General features: G+C 40.3%; 1 protein-coding gene across 41 annotated transcripts in view; it reads right to left on the bottom strand.

Annotated features, from left to right (window-relative positions):
* LOC147018003 (sorbin and SH3 domain-containing protein 1-like) overlaps positions 1–13,806 on the bottom strand; it is a 329,576-nt gene that overhangs the window by 64,114 nt on the left and 251,656 nt on the right. The gene's annotated exons all lie outside the window — the stretch shown is intronic.

The raw sequence follows: 13,806 nt of genomic DNA, 5'->3' as shown, positions 1-13,806 counted from the left end.
TTGCTTTCTTGCTTAAAACTACTTGCTTATAAATGACTGCTCGCTTGTGTGTTTGTAATAAATAATTGTTTGTTGCTATTTCCAATCTGTCTTGGATGTCTTTTCCTTTATTGGTCTGATGCAGTGCACAAGTATAGTTAGACGGGAAGTTCGACCCCTATAATTTGCTTTGTTCACCAGCACGCTCTCACTAATGCTCGGCAGTAATCAGAGTGTGCACTGAGGGAATGTGACCCAATTAGCCGGCCGTCCACAGGTAAGGTATCATGTGAAGTAGTGTAATCCTGCCCGGATTGGCCGTGCCAATCAGTGTTCGTGGTTGCTGAGCAAACTGCTGGTTTCTGGAGTTATATATGCCCGGCGGCCTCAGGACTGGGCGTTCGGGAGGGACCCAAATGCTTCTCCTCGTGGGAAGCCTCAAACCCCGACAATATACATTTACCTTTGGAAGCTGGCCGATGTAATGTGGTGGAATGATATATGATTGTATGAATGCAAATAAAGTTGCATTCTTCTGGAAACGCTTTGCTAGTTACCCTCCCCTTGTCTAAACCCCTCACCTCTGTTATTGTAGCCTGTTGTTGGCTTAGTGGTTTGGGTGGTGGCTTGGGATCCTAGGGTCCTGAGTTCAAGCCCCATTGGTGGCTGAATACACCAAGGGGTTGACTCAGCCTGTCATCCTTCCGAGGTCGGCGAAATGAGTACCAGTGTGTGTACTGGTAGAGGAATACTGCATCAGTGACATAGTCGCGCTTCCAAGAAATGATAGCTCCCCCAGCAGCTTAGCTGCCATACGCAAGAAGAATAAGACCTGTTATTTCACACCCCTCTTTTTCTCACCTGTACAGCTGTCTTCCTCGGTTTGTTGGCTCAAGCTCTTCTCGACCGGATTTCAAATCTGCTGCCCGTCACCACTTCATTTTCTCTTCAGTTTCAACTACTGAGTTTCACTACACCTGCACCTGAGCTTTACTCCTTCAAAAAAAACACACAGTTTTGCTTGGAAGCATCGTGTGTTCCATCAATAGTAACATCTATGGGGCAGTGTTTAAGTCAGCATAAGTTTCAGTCTTGGACATGCCTTTCTGCCTTATAAGTTGGCATCAGCAAGACAAATTCAGCTATAAAATGCAAGGCTTTTAGTCGGCCTGAATATCTTTTGATAAACACATTGTTTGAGGGGTACCTTGAGCAAATGCTTCATTTGCATAACCAATCATCAATGATGTCAGACCGGATTTACCATAAAAGGGAAGAGAAATAGATGGTACCCAAAGTGAACTCCACAGTTCTGGGAGAGTTCACACACAGACACCAAGGAAAATAGTCATTAACATTCACATTGACCTTGCACTGAAATAGATACCCGAGCTCCTTTTTAGGTGTTCATTTCAAAAATGGAATTGAGCACAATGATACAGCATTAATCGGTGTAAATTTGCTCAGAAAATCGTCTGGTAAATGTGTACAGGCAAACGCAACATTCCCCGTCCTCACATCATTGGTCAGTGTTGAGAGCAGGTTCTTAATTTACAGGTGAAACATGAGGTGCGTGCACAAATAATGTGATGCATTAATTATTAGATGAAAATTGTTTTGTCCTATTCATGTTCGGTGAGATACGAAATTACGTCACCGCTGTCTCGATTCAGCAGCTTTCAATTTGTAACATATACTTAATGTGCATATTATGGACACCCTATACTCCTATAGCCTGCTCACTTTAGTGTTTTCTTCCTCTTGCACTTAAATTGACTTTTGTTCAGTGCATCAAATAATCCAAGTACAGTAGTCATTAAATTATCATGTGGGGGGAAATTCAGCTGATATAAATGCCGAAGGTAATGAGTTGTCAGCCTCACCTGTTTTCGAGGGGACGGTAGAGGCTACTGTAATTGTCTCTGTTGGTGTGTGTGTGTGTGTGTGTGTGTGTGTGGATGTGTGTTTGTGTGCATGTGTGTGTGTGGGTGGGTGGATGGATGAGTGCGTCCGCATGCAATTCAATTTTATAGCGCCGCCGGGTGGCCTACCTTAATATCGTGTCGCGGTGTATGAAAGGGGCATATATCATTGCAAGGCTCTGCATTGTTAAAATGCCCTGTCTTGTTACCAAATATATTCCTGTTTTCAGTTATGTAAATACATAGTTCCCCAGAGTTTATTTACTGCCATCCTCCTTCCTTCTATATATTTTTTTGTATAGACTGTCAAGGCTCGAATGAGAGCGAACACACATAACGCTGAAGGAGACAAGAAGGGAGCAGGAGACAAGAAGGGTGGGAGAGGGAAGGAAAAAACAGTGGGGGGCAGAGACATGAGGAGATGTGTGTAACGGAGAGGGATGGGGCGGGGTACACAGAGTAAACAATATGGACACAACAGGGACTTTCAGCCACGTTCCTTAAACTTTTACAATTTTATTTGGATTTGTATTATTCTAAAATTTTAAAACTACCAAAAGAGGGAAAATAGGTTCACATTTTCTCTAAACAAATCCATTTCTTCCAGAAAAATTACTTGAGAAGGCATTGTAGTCCTATGACATTGCTTATTGTAGTCCTATGATGCAAATGTTGTTTTCTGAATCTTTTTTTTTGACTTCAGTTTATAAAGAAACAACAAGATTATGAGACAGCCCAATCGACATTTCTTTTGAAGGATGACTTACCTTTCTTTGTACTTATAGGGAAAGGAATGGGGGCCAGAGGAGTAGCGGGAGGGGATGCAAAGATAAGGATACATTTGCACAACCAATTCGTCGATGGCCCTTTACAACGGTGGATGAAATATGAAATCTCACTTGAAGATCGATGTAACTACAAATAATACATTTATGATACATTGATTAACTTAATGGCTCCATGATGTGGCAATGATATCCCTTTCAATGTTTTTACTCATAATTCCCGTATCAAAATAAATTTCCTGACCCAGTTGAAAACACCAAAGGAGCGAACAAAGTGGATTTCACCATGTGAATAGGGCAATATTTAAATCTACAATCAAATGGCATAACCACAGAATTGCATGTGTATCATCTCCATATGAAGTAATATCTTGATAGCAGAGATTATGTGAATTCTGAAATTGTCTGTTATACCATACCTTTAAAACAGCTCCTGTAAAATGTAACTTTGCCATATTAGGATCCATGAAAAAGATTTGCACATCAAAAGTTGTTTCTTTCCAAAAGAAAAACATTTATATTGTTTGCAAATTTTTAGAGCAAATATCAACAACCAGTGCAATATGTTTAAATGTTAGAAATTCAAAATTTGATGTCATATGATTTGCAAATTCCTTCATTTGGCCCTCTTATGCATTTTATGTTAATATCAGCTTTAATTCAGCATGCTGGGAACAACAACAATAAAACAAAACTACTCCACATCCACAAAAGCACTATGGGGTATGGTGCATGCAATGATTTGGAAATCACAGAAAGTAAGCATCCTTTTCTTTTCGGGCAATGACGGTGCACATGAAACAATTGGCAGCCGAGTGGCCTCGCACAGGGCATGCAGGAGATGTTCTTTGCCTTATATTGGAGAACAATTTATGGTAATGGGCATTATGGCAATGGACATTACAGCTGGGAAAGCAGAGTTTCTGAAATTATTATGGGAGAAGACTTTGGCCTAATGTAACCTAATGAGGGATTTCTGGATGATTCTTGAAGGACTAATCCCAAAAGCACATGTTTTAAAGAATGCATAATTTTGAAGAAAAATAAAAGAATGAACTGCAGGCTTAAGAATAAATGCTTCTTGTGAACAGATCATATGCAAGGCTGGCCATATATAGGTAGCATTTAAGATTTAAGCTTTTTACATTCACCTCTGCTTCTCCCAAAATGAGTGCACAACAAAAATAGCTGTGATTACAGAAGAGATGTAAGGGAGGGATGAGGGTAGTTGAAGGCAGACTTGCATTCTGGAGTCCATGTTCTGCACTCGGCCAGGAGACGTCTCAGAATCCCAGTACCAGGAAGGCTGCCCTTAAACTTGGCCTCTTTTTTGATTGGTGGCTCGTTTTCGACTACAGGGTTAATGAGTGCACCAAGTTCCAGCATAGCTGGACTCGACCTGCTTGAAGGCAGTGCTGGTCTCCTGCATGGCTTCAACTTAAAGGGCAAAGGTCCAACGAGCAACGCAGAGCGTGAGAGGTCTGGCCTGCAATTACGAAGGGATCTGGCTCTATCAAGCTCAAGGTCTCGTGGCCGGTTCCTTTCATGCTGAAGCCAAGTGCTGAATTTAGTGAAATATGCTGGACATTGTCCTTTACATTTAGTGAGACGCTGCCGTTGCTGGTGTGAAACGTTACTTGGATCTTGTGTTTCATTTTCCAGATTAATGAAGTCTTGTGTCCCATTTACTGAAGACATCTGCAATGCTGCACCATCCTCAGAGACTGGTATCCTGGATAAAGGGTCAATCTGATTGGTAATTCTGAAGGCTGAATTGGAGAATGTACTATTCATCTCAGAAAGATCTTCTTGCAGGCAGGAATCACTTTTACATTCTCTCTGTACACAGATGGACAACCTCTCTGCACTAATTGTGCTAATAGCTGTCATGATACTATCAGTACAGAAACAATTATTTTCATTGCTTTCTGTGGTTTCCTTTATATTCTGCTCAAGGCTGAAAGACAGAGTGGAATCTCTGACATCTTCCTCAACACTTGAATTTTTATTTTCTGAATCACCACTGTCGTTTTGCTCTGGATTTAAGGAAAAAGGTTCCTCTTGCATGAGGGACTCCACAGAGAAAGAATAGCTCATCTGTTTCTGAGGTAGCACAGCATGATGGCAGAGTGTGGTCACTAAGGAACTGCCCACAGGATTAATTTCTTTAACTTCCAGATTTGGAAGTGAGCGACAACGTTGCAAACTCTCCAGATCTTGCTGATGCTTTGATGTTGCTCCTGTTACAAGCTGCTCATTTCTTGAAGAGCAAGCTTGACTCCTCGACTGAAGCATGCCAGGAGGACTTGCTGGCTGACTGCATGCACTCTCCTGGTTCTGCTCATACAATGAGACAATTGAACGCACACAGCATATTGGAGGACAGGTCGAGACATCCTGGTGGCTGATAGTGTGCATAGAGCGATATAGCTTCAGGAACTGGGATGATAAGTGGCTTTCTCGAACTCGTAATGGCATGCGAGCCTTATTTACACACTCAGAGCTCCATGATTTTTGCTGCATAGAGGCAAGGGCTCTAGGTAAACCTGCAACAAGGGCCTCATAGCTTTGAGAGCGTTGCTTCGAGACGGTGTTGAGCACTGAAGTTTTACGCCTATCAGACTCTCGCAAAGGTTGGCCTTGTAGTGGCTTGAATTTTGAGGGCAAAATCTGTGTTACACTTGTTCTGGCTGCTGATAGGAATTTTGCATGACGCCTGTTCAAGCTACCAGAGGGACTTTGAGAATTAGTGACAACGCTGATGTAGTTCAGAGTGCATGCCATTCTCTCAATACCCCCACCTTTTACAGTCCATAAAGGCAAGCATGAGAAAAAGAGGGAGAATAAAAAACAACAAAATTAACATAATTGCAGCAAAGCAATCATTCAATCAATATCTTACATCGCCCTTTTAATTTACAAGCAAAGTTTCAAAGCACTTTACAAAGAAGGAAGAGTAAAATGTCCTGAAAAAAGTAAGAATCAAGAAAAAGCAATTGACAAAATATAAAACTTTAAGAGAGCTGGGTGCGCGGAACTATCAAGAAAATCCAATCATTAGACCGTATATTTCTTGCATAGGTATAAGGTGTGATTAGTTCAGAAATGTAGGTCGTAACCAATTTATGTTTGGCTTTAAATAATATTAGCTATAGTTTAAAATCAATAAACTGGTGGACTGGGAGTCAGTTAGATGTCTTGAGGATTGGAGTGATGTCATATTTATGAGCTTGAACTATGAGCCTGGCTGCTATATTCTGAATTACTTGCAAGGGCTTGAGAGAAGAAGCAGGTGAGCTTCCTGAGATTGAGCTGCAGTCATCAATGTATGAAATTATGAAAGTATGTTCCAAAGTTTCAGTAATCCTTTAATTTACGCATGAGTGGAACGAGGCAATATTGAGCAGATGAAAGAAAATAGATTTATCGATTTGGCCAACCGATGGAACGTAGGAAAGAGTTGTGTCCATGGTGATGCCTTGATTTGAAACTCTGGGAAGCAGAGACCATGTGATGATCCCCAAATAACACTGTCTGGGTTTGAAACGATTTAATAACTGATTATGGGCCAAGGACCAACAGGTCAGCATGAGCAGCAGTGAGTTCGATAAAGTCCATCGACATCCACACTTCAATTTCAGAGGGGAAGAAATTTAGGGTTGTAGAAGAGAGCACATTATCAGGTTTCACGGATAAGTAGACCTGGGTATCATCAGAATAGCAATGGAAGCTGATACTGAAATTCTGCAAAAATGCACCATGTGAATGCAGATAAATAGAAAGCAAAAGTGGACAATAAATAGATCACTCTGGAACACCGAAGGCTTGTTGAGTGGGTCTCATGAATAGCCAGCAATGCTTATAGTAGATGCACGATCTTTAAGGTAAGATTTAAACCATTCAAGAGCAGGTCCAAAGTTATCACAATCGGATTGAGTCAGTTAAGTAGAATATTGCTGTCATCTGTGTCAAATGCAGCTCATAGGTCCAGAGGTATTAGAAGTGAAGGTATATCTTCAAAGTATTCATAATGTATCTGATTTTTGGACACCTTGTAAAAAAGATAACACTCGTAATGGTAATAATGGCAGGTGTTAACTAACCGTTTGGTACAAGACTGGAAGGGGGTTCTAAGACAGGTATTCCAGGTATTGGTGCAGGTATTCCAGAAGATGAAATGCAATAATCGATGTTGCATTTTTTTCCAGAAACTTCAAAAGTAGAACTAAAGGCCTGGTCACACCTTGACATTTTAGCCAGCGATGGCAACGTATTAAAATGTATGTAAAACGCTGGCTTACGTTGAACTTTTGATGTTTTTTTTTTAAGATTCGGACGTATTCATAACGAGTTGGTCGTATGCATAACATATTAGTAACGGACACAGAAGGTTTCGTTGTGTTATAGATAACTTATACCAACGAATGCTGAACCTGTTGTCGGCCTACACAACCGATGCCCAACGATAGTCTAACTTCGGCATAGCGCGTTGCACGCATCGCCGACGATGTCGTGACGTAGCCTATTAAAAAGCTGACGCACAACGATTCGAATCATAACTGCCTTAGAAATGGAAGTGTCAACATCGCAGTCACACCTTGGCGATCTTGCCAGCGTATGCCGACCTAAGAAAAATGTGTCTAAAACGTTGGGGGCACGTCAAATACGGTATGAGTAAGTTTGGTATACGTGAGTACAACGCTAAAGTACGCTATCATACGTCGTAGTAAGTAGAGTACGTCAAGAAATTTTAAACATGTTCAAAATTTTACGACGTACTCGGCGTATGACACATGTTCCGCATGCGATGGGGATAAGTTTTACACACGATATGTGGACGCTTACACACGTCCACAAAGGATACTTATAAGCTACTCATAAGTCGAAACACGTCGCGGTAATGTCTTTTTTATGCGAAACTTATTTCTAACTTATGTTTGACGTGCTTTGAACCAATTCTTTACGTAGTCCCAACACATATCGACGTATGTAGACGTATTCCAATGACGTCTTCCGGTCGACAAAAAAAAAAAAATTAACGTGTTTCTAGCTTACAACTGCCATATAAAGACGTGTTCCCAGCGGTTTTGGGAATTGGTATATAAAAATGGTGTTCATAAAAGGGAACCCAACAGTGTTTTCGAGTTCCTTTTTGAGTCGATGTCCATGTCAGTAGTAACAGTATCAGTATCAGTATTAGTATTAGTATTAGTATTAGTAGTAGTTTGTTCATGTTGGCAGTAGTAGGTGAGTGTGAGGGGGAGGGTGTGGGTTATGATGGATCGTCCTTGCGTCCGCGTGTCCACGGGTAGGTTCATAGGCTGCCACTCAACGATTTAAATGGCTGCATCTCCACTATTGAAAGTAGACGCTTGCCTCAACAATTGGATTTTTTTTACACTCAACGACTTTTAAACGGTACCACTCAACTATTTTCATTGTTTACAATGAACGATTTAAATTGCTGTGACTCGCCCTTGTTTTTTGACGCTGGGGTTTGGAAATTTTAATCGTTTCTATTGAACGTGTTAAATCGCTCAAACTCCACGATTGAAAGTAGACGCTGCCGATGGACAATTGGATTTTTTTTACACTCAACGACTTTTAAACGGTACCACTCAGTTAGTTTCATTGTTTACAATGAACGATTTAAATTGCTGTCACTCGCCTTTGTTTGTTTTTTTTGTTGTTTTTTTGACGCTGGGGTTTTGAAATTTGAAGCGTTTCTTCTGAACGTGTTAAAACGCTCAAACTCGACTATTTTAAATAGACGCTGCCGATGGACAATTGGAATCATAGCCAAGCTAGACATCGAAGTGTGAACATCCTCGTCATGCCGAAGAAAAGTTTGAAGAATGCTGCAAATAAGTGTCCTGGCCATGGCCGTGGACGCTGACGCAAGGACGATCCATTATACCGACGTCTTTCAGCCTATGAGTAACTTAAAAGTAACGTCTGTCGATGTGTGGCAACGATCGCGTAACGTGCCAACAACACGTTAATCATAGGTTAGAAATAAGTTTCGGGTACGCTAAACATTACCTCGGCGTGTCTCAACTTATGATTAACTTACACGTAGCATGTGTTGACGTCTGTCAACGATCGCAGACCGTGCATACAACTTGTGGCCAGCGTAGCGGAACGTGTGAGTCATACGCCAGCATACGTCGTGAAATTTCAAGCATGAAAAAATTTGAGGACAACCGAAAAGTACAACGTTTAAAGCCAGCGTACAACGACGTATGGCAGTGTTTTTCAGCGTGCTCTCAATGTTATCAAAACTTACCCATAACGTATTCAACGTGTGCCAGCGTTTTAGAAAAAAAATTCAAAAATCGGCATACGTTGGCTAAAACGTCAAGGTGTGACCGGGCCTTAAACAAGAAATGTTAAAGTTGTCATGCCAAATCCAACTCCAAGCAATCTCACCAAGATTAATTTAATATTGAATACTTTCCTGTTATCAGTTTGTACAAATGTTGAATCTTTCGATGAATGTAAGCATTCATCAATAAGTCCATAACAATAAAATATAACAATAAGGAAATAAAGTAGGAATGGTTTCTTCAATGATCTGGATTAAAAATGAAGACTTACTGATTGATTTACCCCTCATGCAATTTCTCCAGTGATGTAACAATATTAAGTAGAATTGTAAGTACATGAGGATACATACAAGAGGGTAATATCTATAAGGATGTGTCTATAACTTTGTCTTTTTCTTTTCCTCCTTCTTCTGCTTCTACAGCATAATTAGGCCACTTCAAATGGGGTCACTGATATGGAACGTGCTCCACAGTTTGGGTCGATCATATATCCATTCTTTATCCACACATTTCTCCTTCATGTCTGCTTCCACGCAATAACTCCGTCTCCTTTTCAGTCTGCCCTGCCATCTCTTTCCAGGTGGCATCAGTCTCATCATCCTTCTACCCACATACTCCTCACATGCCCATACCATCTCAATCTACTTCCCTGTACCTTCTTTAAATGCTTCAACCACCTTCACAGTTTCTCCGATGTACGAGTTACTCACATGGTCTTCTCGTGTTACACCACACAATCATCTCAGCATCCTCATTTCAGTCACATCTAAGCTTTGCTCCAACCTTCTTATCATTGGCCATGTCCCCGTACCGTACAACAGCACCGGCCTCACTCCCGTTCTGTACACCTTTCCTTTCAGTCTCATCAGCATCTTTGCATCACAAAGCACCCCTGAAACCTTCTTCCAGTTACTCCATCCTGCCGGTATCTTGCCCATGTACCTCCCCATCTAACTCACCATCCTCACTTAGGAAGAGCACCCATTGCACATATTCTGGATCAGCTTCACATACTCCTCCAGCATGGATCTCTCAAACAGTTCCACAACTCTTGTCGCAGCACTCTATCATAGGCGTTTTCCAAATAAATTAAAAATCAATGTCTAAAAATTTTATATACAACTCTAACGACTGGTTTTAAAGGGTCGATGAAGGGGTCTGTAATGGGTCTATGAAGGATTCTCCACTTACAATTTTCAGAAAATCCAATGCTAATTAAGACACTTATGTGATTCTATCCAAACTTATTAAGAAAGAGTATCATATTAATACCTACATTGTTGATTACTAGAACTGGAGAACATTAACAAAAATTACTTTGAAAGGCAAAGTAACCGATGAAGTCAGCTTGTCACAATAGTCTCACAATAGTGTCACAATTGCAGCATATGACTAATTAGTTATTTAAATAATGATTGGCTTGTGTTGATTGAGTGTTGGCTTGTTTGGCAATCTCATTTGAACAAGTAGCCCATGATGCTGGGATTTTAGGTTCAAATTGCAAACTGTTGATTTTTCCATTCTCTCCTAATTTTTTTCCATCATCCTTATAATTAATGACAAGATAGACTGTCACAATAATGCCCTTATTCAAGTAATATAGGTACAAGCTCCAAATCAAAATCTCTGTGAACCCAACCCTTCCCTCTCTGTTCTTCCCATCTTGTTCCCCAAAAAATTATTTGTTGGATGTGCCTTAAGTTTCCTGAAATTATTACTTCTACCACCGAAGTTGGAAGGAGGTTATGTTTTCATTCATCTCTGTCCGTTTGTTTGTCTGTCTGTTTGTGTGTAGGATATATCAAAAAGTTGTGGACGGATCCGGATGAAATTCGGTGGGCAGGTTGGGCGTGTTACAAGGAAGAATTTATTAAATTTTGATGAAGATCCAAATCCGGATCCGGATCAGATAATTTTTAACTGATTATTCACCATTGAGAGATAGGGCGAAAAACGATAAATAACATGATATCTCAAAAATGTAATGCACCCGACATGTTCTCATGGAGCAGGCATTACATGGCGGAGGTATGCGCTCACCGAGTGTCCTTCTAGTTTGATTGTTATTTGCAAAATCGAAGATTTTTAAAAGACAATTGTTCAGTCGATTTTGTTGGGCAATCGATCTAATCGAAAAAAAAAATTTTGAGATTTTTTTTCCTACCCTTATTATCAGTATTTCCGTCGATATGTTTGTCTCTCTGTTGGCTGCTCTTAGAGCACCCTTATTCTGGACATTTCCATCTGTCTGTCTGTCCGCTAAATCACTCAACCGATTCCAATGAAATTTGGTAGGTAGGACCAATATTTCTGGGAATCGTGTGCTTTCGAATATGGGACCCCGGGCCCTAGCAACGGCATAGCAACGGCCCTTTAAAGTGGTCAAAAAATCGAAAAAAATCAAAAATAAATAAATCGAAGCATAGAGTTCCCGGCACAATCTATCTAACTCCCTTCATGCCAATTTGCAGCCCGAACAAAAAATATTTGTAGGAGGAGATAAGTTTTGGGCGAGTACATGTCGAACATTTCAGAAACGGTAATTGCGAATATCTCTAAGAGAAAAAGAGTCTGATTTTGATGAAACTTGGGTGAAATGTGTACAATGTGGCTAGCATATACACAAAAATGAACGGTTGCTATGCACACCTCCGTTGCTTAGCAACAGCTAAAACACTTTATCGTATATCGTACACTTATTGTGGACTGTTCAAAAAAATCAATACCTCCGAAACTGGACCTCCGAGGGACTTGTTTTTTTGTGCCAAAGGAGAATGTCTTACAGCATGATATAAAAACAATTAAATCTTTAGCGAATCGATAAATGGAATTACCAGGGCTGCCATTTGTTAGAGTCTCTTTGGAAACATGCCTGAAATTTCACAAGCTGGGTTTCTGGGCGCAAACTAAGAGGGCTGTGATTATCATATTTATTGTGCTAAATTTATTGGTGGCATGTACATGAATATCGGCTAGTCGCGTCGGCCAGCTTTCAATCCAGAGCGAGCAGCCATGTCGCCTACCGGCTTGTCTGTCTGTCTGTCCCTCTGTTCGGTTCAGTGCTCCGTTAATAAAATGGCGATTTCGATGAAACTTGGTTGGTAGGTTCATACCATGACCTAGTTGTGTGCAAATGAGAACCGTTGCTATGGACACCACCGTTGCCTAGCAACGGGACTTTGACATTTTTGAAAAATCATAAAAAAATTATTTTTTCGAAAATCAAAAATCGGGCCACGACCGACTGTGGGCAGTACATTCAGCCATATTGTCAAAAATTTCCAGCCAGATCCTATGAAAACTGTCGGGGAAGATAGACTTTAAATGAACCCTGGTCGAAACCAATAAAAAAACGAAGTTCGTTATATCTCAGAGACTATGAGTCAGATATACATGAAACTGGTATGGTAGGTTCATGGTATGTCCTAGTCAAATGTCAAATTTCATCCGATTCACTTGGAATTTGAAGAGGAGTTACATATTTAGTCATTGAATTCAACCACCAATTATTTTTGAGGTCAAATTTGTTTTATGGATTTTGCAAGTGTCGTGCTCTGCACGACAAGTTCTTTTTGTTTGTTTGTCTGTCTGTTAGTGTGCAGGATATCTCAAAAAGTTGCAGACGGATTTGGCTGAAATTTGGTGGACAATTTGGGTGTTTGACAAGGAAGAACTGATTCAATTTTGGTGAAGATCTGGATCTGGATCTGGCTACTTGAATTTTTAACGTAATATTCAACATTGAGAGACCGGGCCAAAAACGATAAATAGCACGATATCTCAAAAACTTGTGCACAGAATCGGTCGAAACTTGGTGGAGATGTTAGGTGTGTGACAAGGAAGAATCGATACAATTTTTGTGAATATCCGAATCTGGATCTGGATCTAAAGCTTTTAAAAAGTGATTCTTCACCAATTGAGAGATTGGGCTAAGCTTATATTACATATAAGCAAGATATCTCAAAAAGTTGTGGATGGATTCGGACAAAACTTTACGGACAGGTTGGGTGTGTGACAAGGACAAATCGATTCAATTTTGGTGAATATCCAAATCCTGATCAGGATACGAGAATCATTTAATTTTTAAAGTGATTCTTCAGCATCGAAAGATGGGGCTAAAAACGATATATAGCACAATACAGGATCTCAAAAAGTTATTGGGCTCGATATGTTCCACTGAATCAGGCATTGTGTGGTGGAGGTATGTGCTCGACTGAGTGCCCTTCCATCCAGTATATTGTTGTTGTTTTTTCTCCTTAATCTTGAAATTATCTTTTAACATAAGGAAGGAGGGCAGCATCACACGGTGAAGTTTATCTTCTGCAATGTTTAAGTACCTTAGAGCTATTTTGTAATACTCAGTTATTCAAAGCAATTAAGAAACTTATATAGCAACTAATATTTAACTTTCATTCAAGGGGAAAAATGCTGCCATTGAAAGTACATTTTTGCCATCTTAAAGCAATACAAGGAAATAATAATATCATACGAGTTCCATTACAAGGAACGTCACTGCAGGAGAAGGCCACTCCGCCCACAAAGCATTGCTATGATTGCACACTGATGGTTGTTTGTCGTGATATATCATTTTTAAATGCTGAACATCAAGCAAGGAAGCAGGAAAGTACCATTTGTAAAGTCTTTGGTACGACTCAGCTAGAGTTCGAACCACTGACCTTCCAGACCCAGAGCGGATGCTCTAACACCACCGAGTATGTTTGATTTTTAAAATCCTCAGTAAAGTTAAAGATTGTTTTCACAATGATGCTGTGCTGAGTAATAGGTGTTGTTTAT

The sequence above is a fragment of the Eptatretus burgeri genome, chromosome 10 (genome assembly GCF_056783735.1).
Source record: "Eptatretus burgeri isolate ZD-2024b chromosome 10, Ebu_testis_v1, whole genome shotgun sequence".
In the NCBI taxonomy this organism is placed as follows: domain Eukaryota; kingdom Metazoa; phylum Chordata; class Myxini; order Myxiniformes; family Myxinidae; genus Eptatretus; species Eptatretus burgeri.
Note: the sequence above shows the minus strand (reverse complement) of the source record. Positions and strands in the feature narration are given on the sequence as shown.